Consider the following 22,551-nt stretch of genomic DNA (forward strand, 5'->3'; position numbering starts at 1 on the left):
ACTCGGCCCTTTCACGATAAGTCGCAGCCTACAAAACAAAAATACAAGGGTGGGTTAGACAATTGTCAACAAGGGTAGGTAATTATGAGTCAGAGAAGACTTAACCCAAGAGATCTTATTAGGAATGAAGAGGAAAAATGCTAGGAGAAGTAGAGGTAGACCTATTAATTTTGCATTGGGTAGCGACCGAGCCTCAATCTTGTGTTGGATAATGGCTGAGTCTCACCTGCCAATACACTAACCTGTTAATAAAAGTATATGAAATACACTACAAGACGTTGAACCATAGATGACATGGGAAACATTGATAGAAGACACAAAATTACTCAGTTACAGAGCAATGTGTTAGCCAACAAAAATGACAAAATGAGAAATAGAAATGGGACACAACTAGATTCCTATTCAATTCCAAAACCTAGTCTCGACTACCACTAGATTGCTCCACGTAATCTTGGTCGTTCAAATTGATAATTCACATGGTAGCTAGGCAATAAGGTTAATGCATACTAGAATTATGTCACCGGTTCATGTGGTCATCTGTTAGGGCCTCTGTACACTACATGCATAAAAGGCACCGAAAAAGTTTCACCTTAATTATATTGTGTTGAGACCCCAGGGTTAAAAAGGAGGAACAACACCATGAGGTAAATATAGTGATAAGCTCCAATAAAACATATTATCCGATGTTATGTTTGGACCCAAGATGGATAGAAGTACACCACCTTAAATTCATGGGATATATATATGCACATAACTAAGTGGAAACTATTTATTACTCTCAATTCAAAAACCAGTCGGGATGTTAAAAATTCATAAGATGATATAATTAATGGCCAAAAAACTGAAATAGGAAAAAAAATCATAAGGGAGAAGGACTATAATAATGTGTATTTAGGATTTCTTACGAAAAGGCTCTCTATGAGAGGAAACTGTGGTCTTGGAGAACCACAAATTTGTTGGTAAAATCAGCAACTGTAAAACATATAAAGTAGATAAATGAATGGAAAGAAAAATATTTATTATGATCCTCTTCGCCAATGTAAGAAAGTATTGTTAAATGATAGTCAAATCCCCTAAATTTGTGGATTAGAAACCGACACCTTTTTTCAAGTATGGATTTTGGGGTACATGACCAATCTGCAAAGTGCGTGGTGAATCCATTAACTTGTTTAATAATCAGTGATAAAAATTCAATTCTCTACGTTACCCTAAGCACTACAACCTACTTGCTTTGTAATGAACTCCCTTGTTCAATGTCTATGGATTTCATTTCTAACTTTATATATAGTTAGTTTTACATATTTCTTGTTACATAACTATTGGTGTACATGCACCTAGTTAGCCTTAACTATCTAGAGTTCAACTTTAGTTATTGCATGTGATGTGCACTTGGCTTTAGTTAGTTAAATCAAGTGATTACATGTGGTGTGCACTTGACTTTAGTTAGTTAACTTGAGTGCTTACATGTGGTGTACAATTGGATTTAGTTAGTTAACTCTAGTGCTTACATGTGGTGCATGTGCACATTAACAAAACATAAAACACACTTAGCTTTATTTATCCATAGTTATTACATGTACAACTAATCTTAACTTAGTTTTTTTATGTATTTATTCTCAAACCAATATTGTGTAGTAAAATTCATTCTCGATTCCAATATTCTTTTTTAATTTCTTACAAGTTTGTGCAATTTTTCTTTAGCAACATTTGTATTTGTGATCTAATATTTTTACATGGTATCAAAGCTAAAGGATCTTGGAGAAGGTGCATCAACAATATTTTTCATGTTTGAAGATCAAAGAATTTGAAAATTTTCAGAGATTTGATTTGCAAATCAAAATATTAAATAATTGCTGCAATTGTTACTACAACTACAAGGTGAAAAATTGGAGTTCTCATATTCATCTATTCTAACTCCATATAACTACTTCCAATGGAAGCCAAAGATTTTGCTTCACCTCAGAGGCAAGGACCTGTATTGGATACTTATGAATATGGAAGCTTAACTAAATTTTTCCATTGAAAAATCCAAATAATTCAACAGGATGGACAAGGATTTTGGTCTTCAATTGTTCTCCATATCTCCAACATTGTGTTTCCATGTAGACAAATGTAGCACTCTGAATGAGGTTTGGACAATCTTGGAGAATTGTTTTGGAAGGAAAGATGAGATGCAAGCTCATATTCTCAAAAATGAGCTAAATTCCTTATATCCAACCAGCTTTGAGAACATTCAAGATTTCTTTACAAAATTAAAATCATTTCTTCTACAATTACAAGATTGCAATATTGATAAATCCAAATAGGAAGGTCAATTGATAGTTTTATTTTTGTCTAAATTAAGCGCTAAATATGTTGTTTTTGTTTCTACATTTCATACAATTAGATTTGCAACTAGAGATAAACGAAAAATTTCCAAACTTGATGCATTTATTGAGTCTCTCATTCATGAGCAAGATAAGCTCATAAAAATGGGTTCATTAAAGTCTCCAAATGTATGTGCACTTGCCATGCATGAGAATGGAAATTCTAACTTGAAACCAAATTAACAATATAAAGGAAAAGGAAAGAAGAGAGCTCCAGATCTAAGAAAGGGAGGAAATCAAAACCTCTTGGCGATTCTTCCAGCTCCAAGGGTAAGAAGGGAATGAAAGGAAACTCCAAGTTTCCTTATTGTAATGGAGGTTATCATATCGAATCCTCTTCCATGCACAAGGCTATTGATCTAATGGCAAAGACTCTTTAGCAAAATAATCTTGGTCATCACATTCTAGAATGTGCCAAGAAGAAGATGGAGAAAAAACCATCAGAAACAAGGGGCAATGGTCATGCTTTGATTTCCCTCCATTCTACACCGCAAGAATGGGTCATCAATTTAAGAGATTTGCATAATATGGCTTCTTAAAAGGAATCATTTTATTCTATTCATGCATACTCGAGACCTCCAATTCTCAATGGGGACAGTTCTGTAGTTGAAGTAACTAGACAAGGAAGAGTGCAATTTGAAGATGGAAGCTTTAAGAATGTCTTTCATATTCCAAGGCTTTTTGTGAATCTTATTTTAGTGTATCAGATGACACACATAGGCACCATAAGGAAAGTGGAATTTACCCTTTATTCCATGAGAATTTATTATATGAAAACAAACTTGAAGATTACATCTGGCAAGGTAAATGATCAATCTCGTTTGTATACATTTTATGATTTTGCTCCTCAATAAAATTCCCTTTTGCTACTTATGCATGCAAATGAAGAAAGTGGGATTTGGAACAAGAGATTCAGGCGCTTGAATCTGAAATATTTGCAACAACTTAGAAATCATGGGATGTTTAAATTATTATCGTCGATTGAATTTTCAAATGGTGTTTGTAATGGATGTGCTCTTGGAAAGCATCCACAAGACAAGTTTGAGAAGGGGCATGAATGGCGAGCTTATTCATCTTTGGAGCTTGTACATAGTGATCTCATGTGTCCATTACAATATTTTCAACAATAACAGAAAGACATGTGTTGTCATGTATAGATGATTACATGAGATTCACTTGGGTTTACTTCTTGAAACTCAAGTCTGAGGTTTTCAACATCTAAATATTTTCAAAGTGCATGCGGAAAATAAATATGGAAAATGCATCAAGATACTTCGCATAGATAATGGGAAGGGATATGTCAACAAACATATCTAGAATATTTGTAATGAAGCAGGCATACAGTTGCAGCATAAAATTCCTTACACTACACAGCATAATAAGGTGGTGAAAAGGAAGAGTAAACCTTTGAAAGAGATGGCCAATTTTATGTTGCATGTAAGATATATTTCATAAAAATTGTTTGTTGAAGCTACCAATTGTACCTCATACATCCAAAATAGATCTCCTCGTAAATTTGTTACTGCAAAAAAACCTTTTGACACTTGGACTAGCATGAAACATGAAGTCAATCATTTTCACATTTTCAAATCTAGAGCATGTCCTGCATTCCAACAAAGGAGAGAAAGTCTTTGGAGCATAAGAGTAATAAATGCATGTTTTTTTGATATTCTGAACCATTTAAAGGGTACATATTTCTTGACATTAACAATGAAGTTCTCTTTATCGAAAGGAGTGTAATGTCTGAAGAAGATTCTTTCCATTGATCACCAGATGAACATGTTACAAATATTCCCTCACCATTAATTGATGAGTATGAAAATGATACTTTAGAAAATAATTCAAATCTAGATGAACCTTTTCCTATCAAACCTAATGTTGCTCCATTTTTTTAACATCGAGATCATACTTCCTCATGTAGTTCAAAATATTCGTGACCACCTTCAAGACAAAAATGGCACAACATAAGTGATCTCCTAGATGATCATGCCACTATACCTTAGTTCAAGGAAGATCCAAAAGAACTCTCCGCTATGGATCCATGCATGCCCATGCATGCTTATATTATGCATGCATCTGACCCATAGAATTATGCAACAGAAGTTGGGCATCCTTAACGGGAAGTAGTTATGGATGAGGAATACAACTCTCTCATTGAGAACCAAACTTGGGATCTGGTTCCGCAACCTTCCAATCATAAACTTGTGAGGTGCAAGTGGGTTTACTGGACAAAGAAAGCAAAAAATGGCCAAGTTAGTTAATATAAGGCACGACTAGTGACGAAATATTTTCATCAAGTACATAGCATTGAATATGATGAGACTTTTGCTCCAATGGAAAAAAATGGATTCAATTCAGCTAGCTCTTTCCATTGTAGTAGCAAAAGGATGGGAGGTGCGTCATATGGATGTTAAGAATGTCTTTCTTCACGGTGATCTCAAGGAGAAAATCTACATGGAGCATCCACATGGATACATGCAAAATTTATCTCTTTTAAGAAAACTAAAGAAGCACATTTATGGCCTCAAGAAAGCACCTACAACATGGTATGCAGAGATGGATTCCTATTTGTTATCTCAAAATTTTGTACGCTGAAAATCTGATTATTTTTTGAAGAAAATTGACTCCTTGTTGATCATAATACTCTACGTAGATGATCTCTTGATAACAAGTAGTTAAGCTTTTTCCATTACTGATATTAAGACTGCATTACATAAATAATTTTCTATGATAGAGATGGGCTTGCCGAATTTCTTCCTTGGACTAGAGGTCAATCAGAGTTGTTATAGGATTAGCATTTCACAACCAAAGCATGCTAGATATCTTTTGGCATTATATCACATGAGTGACTGCAAGCCATCGGCCACACCTTTCTTACCAAGGATAAAGCTAGAGAATGACAAAGACACACCATTGGTTGATTGCACATTCTATCATTAACTTGTGGGAAGTATTCTTTATCTCACTCACTCCCATCCTGATCTCTCATATGTCGTAGGAGTAGTTTCCAGATACATGTAGGAGCCACATGAGTTACACTGGAAAGATGCAAAATCACATCCTTCGATATTGTTGGAAAATGTAACTAGGTTCAGTCTTCATTATTGTACTTGAGTCAAATATAATATATTTATCAAAAGTAAGTGAAAAATAATTTTATTATTACTTTACTTTTGTTTTTAAAGCATGGGTTTAATGCTTGGGTCATACGTATAGATCAAGCCTCCATTGAAGGCTCTAGGTTATTGGAAAAGTCAAAATGAAAATAATCCTCCATCCATCGAAGTCTCCTTGTTGTCCAAAGAACCCTCATCAAGTTGGCTATCCTAAAAATAACTCATGTTTGCTCATAACAATGGCATTGGTCTTCAAGATATCATGTCGGATCATTCATGGAAAAACAACTATATATATGAGGATGATGACTTCACATTATATAAACACCGAAGCTCGCATAGACTCATAGAAGGACAAGTTCGGATGTCTTAAGAAATAATTTTGGTTATATTTGAAATATAGTTTGGTTTGTGTAGGTTTTAACCCCATACAGAAATTACCTGCATACAAATTCTAAAACACAAAAAATAAACAATGCGAGAGCATAACACATAAAACACACATACACAGAGATTTTCCCCTGGATCCCAAAACCGAGACTACCATCTTGATTTTTCATTATGTTCCTTTCAATGTTATAATACATATTTATACATGCCAAAGCATCCAATACCATGGACTGAAAACCATCACGTCCAAAACCATGTGCGAAAATCATGTAAAAAGCCATAGGTAGGTCCGCCTAACCTAATATAGGGTCCAAAAACAAAATTTTAGAGTGGGGTTACCTGCACCCCTCAAACCCGTTGTGACTCCCCTCACTACACAATCGACACAACGAAGGGGGGGCTCCGCCCCTCTTCTAACCCTCTGGTTAACTATGTGGGCTAGTTGTGGAAAGAATATAAAACAACCAAACATTCTCCAACTTGTTGTTTTCTTTCCATAAGGGGCCACAAGAGATATTAGTAATTTATCCATCCCTGCAACGCCCATTGTTTCTCTACACGAAAAGAACTTCTTAGATCTAGTAGATTTTTTCAATGCATATACAGGATTTTTCAAAGTGTCCACCTTTACCAGCAACACCCTTTTGTCTTCTATCATATCCCTCACAAAGTGATACTAAACATCAATGTGCTTTGTCTTTGAATGATATGCAGGGCTCTCTGCCAAGAAAATTGCACTTTGGTTGTCACAGTCTATCCTTATAGCTCCCTGTACTAACCCCATACTTGAACACAATCTCTCCAACCAAACTACTTCCTTGCTTGCATGAGTGGCTGCCATGTATTCTGCCTCTGTAGTTGATAATGCCACTATAGATTGTTTCTTCCTCATCCAACTGACTGCACCTCCAAATAGGTTAAACATATACCCACTTTTATATCTTCTCTAATCCATATCTCCAGCCCAGTCTGCATCAATAAAACCATGAATATCCAACACTCTGTCCAATCCTAGTCTTCCTTGGTAACACAAACCATAATTACTAGTGGCACGCAAATACCTGAAAACCCGCTTCACTGTTGTTCATCGCTTCTTCCCTGGTTTTGACATAAACCTGCTCAATACTCCCACTACATGTGCAATGTTTGGTCTAGTACAGACCATCACATACATCAGGCGACCAACTACACTTGCATATGGAACACGGGACATGTCCTCTTCCTCTTCTTGTGTCTTGGGACACTGTTCACCAGATAACTTTACACCTACAGGAATAGGAACCTTCACTAGTTTACTATCCTGCATATTAAACCTCTGCAATAGTGTCTCGACATAATTCCTCTAGTTTAACCAGATCTTCCTCTTTGTCTGATCTCTTTTAATTTCCATGCCCAAAATATAGTTTGCAACACTAAGATCTTTCATGTCGATTTTGGAGGACAAATGGGTCTTCAAATCCTAGATAATTTCTTTGCCATTTCCAACCAGAAACATATCATCCACATATAAGATCAGATAAATAACACAATCACCAATTAATTTAAAATACACACAATGATCTACTTTGCTTCTGGTGAAGGCAAGTCCCCGTATAAATGTATCAAATTTCTGACACCACATTCTTGGTGACTATTTTAAACCATACAAAGACTTCTTTAACTTGCATACCAGTTCTTTCTTACCCTTCACCGCAAAGCCTTTAGGTTGCCTCATGTACATCTCCTCTTCCAGATCCCCATGAAGAAATTTTGTCTTCACATCCATCTGTTCTACCTCAAAATGAAAAGCAGTAGTAATAGATAAAAATAATCTAATAGAATTTACCTTGGCAATAGGAGAAAAAATATCACCAAAATCATTTCCCGACACCTAGAAATAACCTTTTTCTATGAACCAAGCTTTATATTTCTCCACCTTTCCTTCTGCTTTTGTCTTCTTCTTGAACACCCATTTGATGCCAATGGTTTTCCTTTTGGCCGGCAACTACACCAGATCCCAAGCCTCATTTTTGTGCAAAGATGCCATTTCATCAACCATGGCCTCTTTCCAGAGTTTCCCATCCTTTGAATCTACTGCTTCCTTCACAGTTCTGGGATCATCATCAGTAATAGATAAAGAAAAATTTGAACAGAAAGCAGATGGACTATACCCTTTTGGCTGTCTTCTTTCTCGAACTAATCTTCTCACACCTGGACTTTGTGGCTCTTCATATTCTGATTCCTCCTCTATTGTGGAGTCTGATTCTTCCTCCTTTAGCTCAAACTATATCTTCTCAGGTTCCTTTGGTTGGACCTCATGTTTAATAACATGTTTCACCTCTCTGAACACCACATCTCGGCTGTACACAACCTTCCTTGTTACTGGGTTCCAAAGCTTATAAAACTTTAAACCATCCTTATACCCAATAAAGATGCACTTCTCATATTTACTATCCAACTTGGTTCATTTCTCCTTTGGAACATGTACATATGCATCACATCCAAATACCCTCAGATGTGAAAGAGAGGGTTTCTTACCAGTCCATACCTCTTGTGGAGTCTTATCCTCCAACACTGATGAAGGTGATCTATTAACCAAGTAACATGTTGTCTCCACTACCTCTACCTAGAATTCTTGTCCTAACCTGGCACCACTGAGCATGCTTCTTGCCCTTTCCATCAACACCTTGTTCATTCTTTCTGTAACTCCATTTTACTGAGGTGTATATGGAGTAAGTAGTCTTCTACCGTGCTATGCCACACTTCTTATAGAATTCTTCAAATTCCTTACTGCAAAACTCTCCACCGTTATCTGTCCTCAACACCTTTATCTTCTTCTTTATCTGGTTTTCCACCAGAGCCTTAAATTCTTTAAACCTATCAAAGAATTCAGATTTCTTCTTAAGGAAATACATCCATGTATTCCTTGAGAAGTCATCTATAAATGATACGCAGTACACAGACTTACCCAGTGATGGAACCTTCACAGGTCCAAACACATCACTGTGCACAAGCTCTAATATCTATTTCGCCCTCTTACCACCAGAGGGGAAACTCACCCGATTCTACTTCCCATATACACAATTTTTGAAGAAATCAGAATCCAGAGAGCTATTACTCATGCCTTCTACCATACCTTTAAAATGAAGTATTCGAAGGCCCTTCTCTACAATATTTCCAAGCCTTTGATGCCACATCATGGTCTTCTCTCTACAGACCACTAGATTTTATGCTCCACTTTCATGAACCATAGAATTGTTGCACCCATCAACAAAAGTGCTACCTTGTATCTTGTACAGAGTTCCAATCTTAACTCCCCGCATCAAAACCAGTGATCCCTGAACCATCTTGCAAGTATCCTTCTCGAACACTGTTTTTATACCTACATCATCCATCTTTCTTACAAAAGTTAGATTTATAGCCAATGCAGGAATATGTAGAACACCTGGAAGTGTTCTAACCCTTCCACCTTGCAACTTCAACTTTACTTTTCTGCGACCAATGATTCTAGCCTTCCTATCATCCCCTAAGAAGACATCACCACCATCATATTTCTCATACTCGCAGAACCACTCTCTATGGGGAGTGAAGTGAAAGTGTTAGCGCTCGAATCTGCCTCAGGCTGAAGAAGGAAAAACTCGAGGCAACATCAAACCAAGCTCAGCCTCGTAGCTATCCCTATGAGGATAGGAGAGGGCTCTCTCCAGTCAATCTCGATAAAATGAGCAATGGGGTGTGCGATGACTAAAAATGGGAACTGATTTTAGGCTAGTAAATGGATAGGAAAGGGGTAATTTGATAAATGATTGGGTTTTCTGGGCAGCGTGCGATCGAGAATAGCATGAGCAGGGAGATTAAATCCGAGACATAGATTATCTCAGGAGGCAAGACAGGCAATAAGTTTAGCATTCAATTTTGAAATTATATGGAATGAATAGAACGCCGAGAGGTTGACAAGGGCAATAGATGAATCCTTATCAAACAGAAGAAAACACAAAACATGAATACCTTCCCAAGGTAGAGCAACAAACTGGATTCTGCCATTCACACTTAAAAGTATTCATTTAGAAATGATTATGAAATGAAATGGAAACATAACAAGCTACGTATGAAACAAAGGAAAAGACAAATGCTAGATTCACACCACAAGAATCTCAGGAGTCAGAGCTGTATCTTTTCATTAAATCCTTGTCAAAAACTGTACAGTGAAGTTTTCCTTCACAACTCTCCCACTGTTTGCCAAAACTCAGAACCCCTCACACATAATTTTTCATACAATAAATAACTTCAGGAATGGGAAAATAGATCAATGAAAATAGGGAGCTGTTACAACTAAAGTATTGAGGATATGAAATGAAGAGTCAGTCTGTTCTATTGACAGAACAACGTTTCATTATTTCACTTGAAAATTTTTGATAATCAATAAAAAAAACGACAAATGTAGCTGCAGATCATAACTGAAGTGAAAAATAGGAAATCGAATCCTGTTTCTCTGCCCTGGTAGATGTCTCTGATTTAAATTTTAGCTTTTCGGTTTCTAACTTTTTGCCTTCCCTGTGCCTTTTTCACCGCTTGGTTTTCAACTTTTTCACCTTTTGTGTCATTCAAAGCCTCCTCCTTTATGCATTGTTTACAAAAATATTGATGTGTTCAATGCATTCCCCCCTTCCCTTATATTATGGACTGAAAATTCATTTTTATAGAATTTGATCTATCCCTCTCACTGATACTCCACCCAAGATTCTTCTAAGACCGAACTGGAACCAACTTCAAAGAGTCTCAATTAAGTTCAGATGATATTCTTCTCTCATTCTTTATGACTAAAACTAGTATTCGACCCAAAGAAACAGTCGAGTCAAGTAATGAGTTTATTTCATCGAGCTTACACCCAAACTACAGGGTACTTAAGAATTTGTTGCAACTGAGTTATGCTTGTATCAGCGCATTCTTTCCACTGAGGCACACATCGAAAGTTATTCAACATGTCTCTTTAAAATCAAACTGTTGTAGAAAAGTGTCTTTAAATAACGCGGGGAATCTTGGATTTCGTTTTTGGTTTGATAATTTGGAAGTGAACCATGTCGTTGGTAATCACATTCCAAAAGATTACTACAAGCAAAAATGCCTTTGTTTGTGGTATGCCATTATGGAATCGATTTTTGAATAATGCATTGTCACCTGTATTGAAGACTTCTGTCATGCTATCTTGATATAAGTGGGAATTTATTCTGCCATTTTGCTGATGAATGTCCCTTTGTCCTTGGTAATCATAGTACTCATCAATAGGGACACCAGATTGGAATTGATGGTGTGAAGAACTACCATAGCTATGACGATGATTCTGATTGTCATTATATCTTTCACCATAACTATTGAAAGCAGATACAACATAACCCTACTCATTACTCTGACTGTCATTGTGTGTTCCACCATAAGAATCACAAGCAGAGGTTCGATAACCCTAACTATGATTCTGACTCCCATTATACACTCTACTGTTATATTTTTGAGAGCTATCTGAAGGATATCCATGTTCATATCCAAGATTATCATCTCGTTTTGGATATGAATTAGGACTATAAATCATGTTGGTACCTCCTCAGTACGAGCTTCATGCTGAACACTAAATGTTACCTCCTGTGAGCTGCTGTTCCTTAATTATATACTGTTGGCAATAAGATGATGAGCAGATTTTCCTAGATGAGGAGCTGAGGCAGGTCCAGTATGGTGTGGCCTTTCTCGATCATGTGCCTTCCTCCCATTATTTTCATGCCATAGAGTTGGTGTATTTACATCATTCTCGCATACTGACTTCTTTGGCTTTATTACTCCATTAGGAGGCCGTGCAATGTGTTTGTGTGTTGGTGGGAACTTGTAAATAATAGAAAGCACTTGATTGTTTGTGATATTTTCCATCCCCTTAATAGGCGAAGTGAAGATAGGGGGACATGCTTCTCCATCGCAAAGGCAAAATAAACCATTTATCCCCCCACTAGCTCTAGGATCAATTTCTTCATTTACTCCAAGTCCTTTCTGCCCTGAAAGATGGCTACCTTGATCATAAATTGAGAAACATATGGTGACAATGGATGGCTCATGGTCACAAATAACAAGTCATACATCACAGTATTTCTGCGCATTTCCTCTACTGTCAAGGTGCACTCAACCTTGTTAACCTCCGTGAGTAGGCGAGCTTCATCAATAAAAGGCAATTTTGCCACACCCTACCAAGCAAAGCGTTTATCATTCATGTCTATCTCAAAGTCAGTAGGATAAAAATCAATAATAGGTGAGTTTGGATCAGTCATCAAAGGGTCTATAATGTTCAGGAAGAGCACTTGCACTTGCAGCTGGAAGATTTCCCATGAGCTTATTAAATAGTTTGAATGGCTTCCCTAGTTCAAAGCTTATCTCCAACCGATCCATATCCCTCAGATTAGATGCAAACGGAGCATAGTGATATGGATAAAACCATTGCCACGAACATACACCTTGGTAGAAATAGCGCATAACCTAGCACAATCCTTCAGTATATTTCAAAACAACATCTTTTCTAGCTTCATTGATTTCTTCTGGAGCGTGGGTCGTAAACGTTTCTCTGTAATACCTTTCTTTCCACCCAGGCTCCCCTAGTTTAACCTTATCCCCTTGTGGTGCATCACAATTGAAAATATCTATTTTTTCTTTAAGTACATTCTTCAGCTTCAATCTGAATCCCTCCAAGTGCGTGTATACACATACGCACTTTTATAAAGTCCAACCTGCGTGTATACGCGACTTGATCTTAATGAACCTGCGTATATGAATTTTCTCTTCATTCTTGTAGTCTGAACTGAGATCTGTCATCAGAGAGAGTTGCCATCAAGGACAACACCTGTGCCATAGTGTCACACCTATGCCATAATGCCAACAGATAGGGGGGCATGCTTCTCCATCGCAAAGGCAAAAGAAACCTTTCATCCCCCCACTAGCTCTAGGATCAATTTCTTCATTTACTCCAAGTCCTTTCTGCCCTGAAAGATGGCTACCTTGATCATAAATTGAAAAACATATGGTGACAATGGATGGCTCACGATCACAAATAACAAGTCATACATCACAGTATTTCTGTGCATTTCCTCTGCCGTCAAGGTGCACTCAACCTTGTTAACCTCCGTGAGTAGGTGAGCTTCATCAATAAAAGGCAATTTTGCCACACCCTACCAAGCAAAGCATTTATCATTCATGTCTATCTCAAAGTCAGTAGGATAAAAATCAATAATAGGTGAGTTTGGATCAGTCATCAAGGGTCTATAATGTTCAGGAAGAGCATTTGCACTTGCAGCTGGAAGATTTCCCATGAGCTGATTGAATGGTTTGAATGGCTTCCCTAGTTCAAAGCTTATCTCCAACCGATCCATATCCCTCAGATCAGATGCAAATGGAGCATAGTGATATGGATAAAACCATTGCCACGAACATACACCTTGGTAGAAATAGCGCATAACCCAGCACAATCCTTCAGTATATCTCAAAACAACATCTTTTCTCGCTTCATTGATTTCTTCTAGAGTGTGGGCCATAAACTTTTCTTTGTAATACCTTTCCTTCCACCCAGTCTCCCCTAATTTAACCTTATCCCCTTCCGGTGCATCACAATTGAAAAGATCTGATTTTTCTTTAAGTACATTCTTCAACTTCAGTCTGAATCCCTCCAAGTCATTTTTTCCCCTCTTTTAAATTCTGCATCAACCTCCTCAAATTTTTGGAGATGCGTTTACCGCTTTACAGAAGGGAAAAGGTCTCCAATATTTTAATGCAAAAATTTGGGTCAAATCCGACACATATGTTCTTTGGATCGAATGCCAAAGTATGCAATGACTGCCACCTAAGACATAACGCCACTTTCATTCAATTTGGATCATGAATACGCAGATGAATCGTTTTACATTCAACATTCGGCAATTACATCACTGTCATTTGCTAGTATGATGACATCTTGCATGTAACATCGGTGCTTTTCAATGTAATCCTGCGTTAAGATAACGTCTGGAAGATCAGTTTCTGGAAAGTATCATTCATTTTATTGTTTTGTAAATATAGTCGCTCCAAATTGGATAGATTGGCCAAATTTGGCATTGGTCCCGTGAAGATATTATGGTCGAGAGACAGATGGACTAATCGAGTCAAGTTTGCGAAATCTCTAGGCACCGATCCTGTTAGATCCCTTCCCGGCAGATCTATTTCAGAAATTCTTATTTCCCCAGAGTTTTATCACAGCAAATTCCATTCCATGATATCGAATAGCAAGGGTCAACAGAAATCCAATCTTTTATGTCGACTCTACTTTTGATAGTGTTAAGAGCGTCAATATCTTGAGAATATGTTGGGTAGTCTGATTGAAGTTGCTGGTAATACTCGAAAGCGTTGATTATAGGAGCAAGGGTAGACTCACTTCCCTTAATCAAAGTAAAAACAACATTTGATGTAGCACTGGAGTGGATTGGAACCTCTTGAGCAGAATAATCTCACACCGAAGTAATGGTTTCGGACACCTTTACACCATCTATCTCGACAAAAATGATCTCGATTTCAGACATAGCCACATTCTTGATCTCTGCAATCTTTGAGATGCTTTCTCTGTAGTTTACTTGAGGAGCACCGACATTAGCCTCGACCTTGAATTCTCTCTTCAAACAGTCAACAATGATTTCAAGATGCAACTCCCGCATACCTTTAATAACAGTTTGATTGCTCTCTTCATCTCTTGAGAAGTGAAAAGAAGGATCTTCCTGAGCAAGCTTGACAAGACCCATAGACATCTTGTCCACATCAGCTTTTGTTTTCGGTTCAATTGTGTCTTTAATAACAGTTTCAGGAAATTCCATTCTCTCCAGCACAACTGGCTTATCAGGATCACAAAGAGCCTCTCTTGTTATTGTATCCTTCAAACCAACAAGTGCTACTATATCCCTTGTCACAGAAATCTTGACATCATCTCGACTAATTGCATGCATTCGTAATAAATGTCCAATTCTTTCTTTCTTCCCTTTGTTGGAATTAAGTACATATGATCCAGCTGTGAGGATGCCAGAGTAAACTCAGACAAATGTAAGAGATCCTACAAAGAGATCTGTCATAGTTTTAAAAGCAAGTCCAGCAAATGGTTCATCATCACTAGCACGCCTTTCTAGGGTTACTTCTGGATCATCAACATCTGTTCCCTTCATTGGTGGCAAGTCAACAAGGGAAGGCAAATAATCCACAACAGCATCCAATAAAGGCTACACACCCTTGTTCTTAAATGCTGAGCCACAAAGAACGAGAACAAAATTGATAGATATGGTGCCCTTTCTGATCAATCTCTTGATTGTTTTCTCGTCGGGTTCCTTTCCCTCGAGATATTTCTCCATCGCATCATCATCAAGTTCTACTATAGTTTCAATCATTTGATTCCTATATTCTGTGGCTAAATCTAGAATGTTTGCTGGAATATCCTCATAGCTAAACTTCGCACCCAATTCCTCTCCAGACCACAACACAGCCTTCATTTTCACCAAATCAATAAGTCCCTAAAAATTTTCCTCCGCCCCAATGAGAATTTGCAGAACAAGAGGTTTTTCCCCTAGGTTTATTACTATCATTTCTCTTGTCCTGAAAAAGTTTGCTCCAAGTCAATCCATTTTTTTAACAAAACAAATTCTGGGAACACCATAGCTATCTGCTTCTCTCCATACAGTCTCTGACTGCGGCTCAACACCAGAAACACTGTCAAATAGACAGATGGAAAGAAAAATCCAACTCGGAGAAGATTTGGTAGAAAATTCACGTTACAAGCTTATGCGCCACTTGCCAATCCTAGTGTGCCGCGCCTGGTGAGTGGGCCGTGCCAGTGTATATTTTCACTGTGTAAAAGCGCCCAGTGCGTCGTGCTCCTTCAGTGCGCCCCGCCACCTGTTGTGTGCTCCGCGCGCCATCTTCACACAGTCATGGCTTTAATATCACAGATTTGTTCTTCCGATCTTCACACTCGACTTCTCTTTTAAGATTTTGATATCTCATTGAGTGCAAATGAATGAATGGAGTTAAGAAATATCTTATATATACATGGTTTAATCTTTGCTTCTTCAAAACCCATTGTTTACGTTGCAGAACTTGGCACTTTGACAACTTTGATACAAACTATGTTTTACAATTTTTTCATTTTTGATTTTTTTTTTTTTTTTTTAATGATGAGACTCTTTGTCTGCTTGTAGGGATTTTTACCATGAAGTTTGGCAAGGTGACTAGAGCCTGCAAAACCATTTCACATGTGCCTTCCATCCCTGAAATTCCCATGCTGATATTGCTATTGTTGAAATGCATTTGAATATCCTCTTTGCAGCCGTAGAAGAGCTTAAAAAGCGTTGGACAATTTAAAAGGAGGAACAAAATCTAAACTGCCTGCAACTGTACATTTGCACCAACTTTCTTCCGTAAAATTTCAGACAAGCTTTTGTAAAATAATATTTGACCAAATTGTTCTCGTTCTATGCCTGGAAGAATCTTCCTTACAATTAAATTCATTGTAGAAATGACTTGCAATTTTATGCTCCTGCTTGGATTATCCAACATTATTTGATGCTTCCTGAAGAGTGTAATCCACATTGCGAAATGAGGGTTGAGGCTGCACATGAAGAGCTGTAGAACTGAAAATTTACATATTTATTACAACAAACAATTTTAACGATTTCTTCTTCAAGATAGGGTTTTGAAGAAGAAACATTCTCAGCTTTATTGGTGATGAAAATTGTGAAGTGAAAACTTATTAGGAACCTCCCTACTGGCATTGTTGGACATGTTTGAAGACCAAATCAACTAACCCTAGACCTAGGAGCTTAAATGACTCTTTGTTGACTAAAATGGCATTTGATGACTGCAAATGACGAGAAATGAACCTTGGTGAATTTGACTCTGACAGAGGACTGACAAGACTGAGTCTAACATTGGCTCCAATTGGGATGGCAGCTGCCCATCCGTGGAGGTGCCAAGAACTGCAGATCTTTGGGTGAGCAGACAGTGCCTTCGTCCATTGGGCTATGGAGTCATTATTTCGACAACCAACACAAACTTTGACGCATTTATTGACTGAAACTGGACTCAAACCGACTCAATTGTGAAACTGAAATGACTGAAAAACTGACTCGACAAACTGTACTAAAAAATACTAAGACCTGAACTTAAAACTTAAAGCTGGGTGGCAGTACATGGCCACCCGTGTTTCTTACAAGGTGATATATGATCAAACTATATCAAAATGCCAATGCAACCAATCAAGAAGATGGCTTCTTGACTAATTCTTCCTATCAGATCTTCTGGTCAGCATTAGATGTTTATAACTGGGTCTCCAAAAAGCTAATTTAACATGATCTCCTTGATCATCGAACACTGCAATAAACACTTTCACAGCTGACTGCAACAAATCTGCCATTGGATCCTGAAAAACATGAAGATTTGCTATTGCCACCTCCTGCTGACAAAACGAGATGTCTTTTTCTCTTGATTCTGATCTTTCTTCAAAATGTATTTCAGTGAAAATCTGCTCCTGGTCCCCAAAAATTTTTGAACAAATAGATGAGCAGATCTCCTCTTGGAAAAACATTTCAACACATGAAACATATGAATAAGAATCTGAATGGAAATCTTGAATGTTTTGATCTTCTGCGGTGTGAATGTATTGTAGGCCATCTTCATATGTTATGACAGCCAGGTTTTCATGTTCCTTATTACATTCATTAATCATAAGAAGAGAAACTTCATATGATTCTTGAAGCGCACAAATGACATTTCTACCATCTACTAAAGATTCATCCAAAGGAGCCTTTTCACTTACTTGAATGAAGGTCTCATTTTGTTGCTCATGAATAGACTGGATTACCTTGGTAGGAAGGTTGTGTTCTGATGAGATGAGGGCAGTTAGGCCTGTAACTCTGTCTTCTTCATTTGAGGTAGCTTCAACAGTGCAATTCTCTTCTATGAGATCCGGAACAACATGTTTTTCCTTGTCACAATCCATCTCTTGATCTGGTTTATCATCATCATTTTCAGAGATTGGAACATCATTTTCCTGCGTATCCTCATTTATTTCAACCAGATCTGAAATAGTACTACTTTTTTCATCATTTTCAGTCATATGGAAATCTTTAACCTGCTGATTTTGATCCTGCTACAAATTTCCTCTAAGAGTTCTGTAGGCTGCTGAAACGGATTTTCATAGCATGCTTCCATGATTTCTTCATCCATAAAATTATCATCCTCATATTATTTTTCAAGGCTTTCAATAAAACCATCAGTGTATTTGCAACAGTCACGAACTAGATTTAATGATGGACAAGATTATTTATACTTCTCAAAGAATATTGAATAAAAATCCTTTAGACAATAAATGGAAGCAAGTGGCAAGCTTTCATACCAAGATCGGGCTTCGTCTTCCAGAGTAGCCATAAACATTTTCATCAAACAGTCTTCAGGAAAATCGATCTTTAATTTATGCACGTGAATGTGGAATTTCACCAGATGAAGAGCAGCGTCATTACCTTCCACATTTCTGAACACAGGCAAATTATTTGACCAATCTACCTTGGGCATTTTATTTGGAAAACCTAGGATGTGATCTCGGCTCATGGGAGCGTATCTTCTTGCAATTCGATCCATCTTAAGAAATGTCAAAGCTACTGATCCCTTTTCAGTGGAGTCACCATGAAGCATTGATTGCATGGATTCTTCAGTGAATGGAGTCGCCAGGTGAATGATTTCAGCCGTCTTCTTATGTTGATCATTGTTCACCATCAACAATCAGCTTTGTACTTGAGATATGTACTGGGGAAAAACAATCTTCAAGAAAACCATTTTCTCCGCAGTATGGTCGCCACTATGTTAGCGCTCGAATCTGCCTCAGGCTGAAGAAGGCAAAACTCGAGGCAACATCAAACCAAGCTCAGCCTTGTAGCTAGCCCTACGAGGACAGGAGAGGGCTCTCTCCAGTCAATCTCGATAAAATGAGCAATCGGGTGCAAGATGACTAAAAATGGGAATTGATTTTAGGCTAGTAAATGGATAGGAAAGGGGTAATCTGATAAATGACTGGGTTTTCTGGGTAGCATGGGATCGAGAATAGCATGGGCAGGGAGATTAAATCCGAGACACAGATTATCTCAGGAGGCAGGACAGGCAATAAATTTAGCATTCAATTTTGAAATTATATGGAATGAAAAGAACGTTGAGAGGTTGACAAGGGAAATAGATGAATCCTTATCAAACAGAAGAAAACAAAAAACATGAATACCTTCCCAAGGTAGAGCAACAAACTGGATTCTGCCTTTCTCACTTAAAAGTATTCATTTAGAAATGATTATGAAATGAAATGGAAACATAACAAGCTACATATGAAACAAAGGAAAAGACAAATGCTAAATTCACACCACAAGAATCTCAGGAGTCAGAGCTGTATCTTTTCATTAAATCCCTGTCAAAAACTGTACAGTGAAGTTTTCCTTCACAGCTCTCCCACTGTTTGCCAGAACTCAGAACCCCTCACACATAATTTTTCATACAATAAATAACTTCAGGAATGGGAAAACAGATCGATGAAAATAGGGAGTTGTTACAACTAAAATCCTGAGGATATGAAATGAATCGTCCATCTGTTCTATTGACAGAACAATGTTTCATTATTTCACTTGAAACTTTTTGATAATCAATAAAAAGAATGACAGTTGTAGCTGCAGATCATAACTGAAGTGAAAAATAGGAAATCGAATCCTGTTTCTCTGCCCTGGTAGATGTCTCTGATTTAAATTTTGGCTTTTCGGTTTCTGACTTTTTGCCTTCCCTGTGCCTTTTTCACCGCTTGGTTTTCGACTTTTTCACCTTTTGTGTCATTCAAAGCCTCCTCCTTTATGCACTGTTTACAACAATATTGATGTGTTCAACGCCTTCCCCCCTTCCCTTATATTATGGACTGAAAATTCATTTTTATAGAATTTGATCTATCCCTCTCACTGATACTCCAGCCAAGATTCTTCTAAGACCGAACTGGAACCAACTTCAAAGAGTCTCAATTAAGTTTAGATTATATTCTTCTCTCATTCTTTACGAATAAAACTAGTATTCGACCCAAAGAAAAATTCGAGTCAAGTAATGAGTTTATTTCATCGAGCTTACACCCAAACTACAGGGTACTTAAGAATTTGTTGCAGCTGAATTATGCTTGTAGCAGTGCATTCTTTCCACTGAGGCACACATCGGAAGTTATTCGACTTGTCTCTTTAAAATCAAATTGATGTAGAAAAGTGTCTTTAAATAGCGCGAGGAATCTTGGATTTCGTTTTTGGTTTGATAATTTGGAAGTGAACCATGTCGTTGGTAATCACATTCCAAAAGATTACTGCGAGCAAAAAGCCTTTGTTTGTGGTATGCCATTATGGAATCGATTCTTGAATAATGAATTGTCACTTGTTTTGAAGACTTATGTCATGCTATCCTGATATAAGTGGGAATTTATTCTGCCATTTTGCTACTCAATGTCCCTTTGTCCTTGGTAACCATAGTACTCATCAATAGGGACACCAAACTAGAATTGATGGTGTGAAGAACTACCATAGCTATGACGATGATTCTGATTGTCATTATATCTTTCACCATAACTATTGAAAGTAGATACAACGTAACCCTACTCATTACTCTGACTGTCATTGTATGTTCCACCATAAGAATCACAAGCAAAGGTTGGATAACCCTGACTATGATTCTGACTGCCATTATACACTCTACTGTTATATTTTTTAAAGCTATCTGAAGGATATCCATGTTCATATCCAAGATTATGATCTCATTTTGGATATGAATTTGGACTATAAATCATGTTGGTACCTCCCCAGTACGAGCTTCATGTTGAACACTAAGTGTTACATCCTGTGAGCTGCTGTTCCTTAATTGTAGACTGTTGGCAATAAGACGATGAGCAGATTTTCCTAGATGAGGAGCTGAGGCAGGTCCAGTATGGTGTGGCCTTTCTCGATCATGTGCCTTCCTCCCATTATTTTCATGCCATAGAGTTGGTTTATTTACATCATTCTCACATACAGACTTCTTGGGCTTTATTACTCCATTAGGAGGCCGTGTAATGTGTTTGTGTGTTGGTGGGAACTTGTAAATAACAGAAAGCACTTGATTGTTTGTGATATTTTCCATCCCCTTGATAGGCGAAGTGAAGATAGTGTTGGAAATAATACTGAGAGGGGGGGGGGGGGGTGAATCAGTATTATCTAATCAATAAAAATTTTCATTTCCATACTTAGATACATATACGCTACTTAAATTAAGTGAACCCGCGTGTATACGCTACTGTGTCTAAAGCAACTAGCGTATATCCAGAACAATTATGATTCAGTTAATCCATTAAATATGAGTCTTTAGTTAGGCATCAGATCTTCATTAACCATATGAACAGTAAGCAAGTGCAGTAAACGGAATAGATCATCACACACAAGAAGCACACATGAACACCATGATATAAGGTGGAAACCCAATGTGGGTGAAAACCACCTGCTGCAAGTCGTCTCTATCTTTCCTTAATAAGAAACATCAGTTTACAATCTTTTGTACTGGTGCAGCCTTATACCAGTACGCAGGCTACAACTTGCAGAAGGCTACAACCTTCTCTCATTTTCTAGACTCTCCTGGAAGGGAGCTCTAACCCCCTTTGCTCTTGTACTAGCTAAGATACTAGTACGTAGGCGCCGACCTACAATCGTTTCTCCTCCAGGTACCACGTTTCATACATTTTCAGACTGGATACTCCTGAAGCACAACACTACAATCTGAAGACCACGATTCATCCAATTTTCATACTGGACCCATAAAGATCATTGAAGCATAAAAACAATCAATACTAGCATCATCAATCTTTGAATCACTGAAACACTGAAACCCAGTCAACAACCCAGTCACCAGAACACAGAGTAGACAACAGAACTCTGCAATAACAATTAGACCCAACTGCAACTTCAAAAATCAAACTTCAAAAGGTATACGCTACTACAATGAATCAAACCCGCGTACATACGCACTTTTTCCAAGGCCAACCTGCGTACAGAACTAAAAATATTTTCTTATAACTTTGTAGTTGTATCAAACATCAGTCATGCTCAGAACATAACATGCGTCAGTATGCAGATCTAGAATAAGCATAATCAACCATATAAAGATAGTTCATTTCAAACCATTTGATCCCGATCTATCCTTAGATCTTGTCTTCCATTGACCGGTGAGATCCCTTCTTAGCTCAGATCAAGCAATGCATCATCAACCCAGAAACCCAATACTAGATCTCTTTCTTCATCAGATATTCAAGACTTTTTCAATTGCCCTTGCCTAATGATCTTCTTCTCCTTTTATAGCCTTAGGCCCTTCACAATACCACGGTCCAAAACCATAGTAACACAATACCATCAACTCAATACTAGGGATCAACATGTCTGTTGAGATACCATGGTCCAAAACCATAGGTTCAAATTCCAAGGACTAACTGCCATGGACCAAAGGTAAGTTTTCCAACATATACGCGCTTTTCCTTGCATGAAAGTGCATGTATACGCATACGCACTTTTATAAAGTCCAACCTGCGTGTATACGCGACTTGATCTTAATGAACCTGCGTATATGAATTTTCTCTTCATTCT

General features: G+C 37.6%; 2 pseudogenes; both read right to left on the minus strand.

Moving 5' to 3' along the window:
• Nucleotides 1-11,434: 11,434 nt before the first annotated feature.
• LOC149249023 (5'-3' exoribonuclease 3 pseudogene) lies at nt 11,435-13,810 on the minus strand (annotated as a pseudogene).
• Nucleotides 13,811-14,358: 548 nt separating this feature from the next.
• On the minus strand, nt 14,359-15,397 carry LOC149249024 (elongation factor G-1, chloroplastic pseudogene; annotated as a pseudogene).
• Between the last annotated feature and the right edge of the window lie 7,154 nt (nt 15,398-22,551).

Source organism: Pinus tabuliformis, chromosome 7 (assembly GCF_031772625.1).
Source record: "Pinus tabuliformis cultivar Carrire ecotype Pingquan chromosome 7, CPIR1, whole genome shotgun sequence".
Classification (NCBI taxonomy): Eukaryota; Viridiplantae; Streptophyta; class Pinopsida; order Pinales; family Pinaceae; genus Pinus; species Pinus tabuliformis.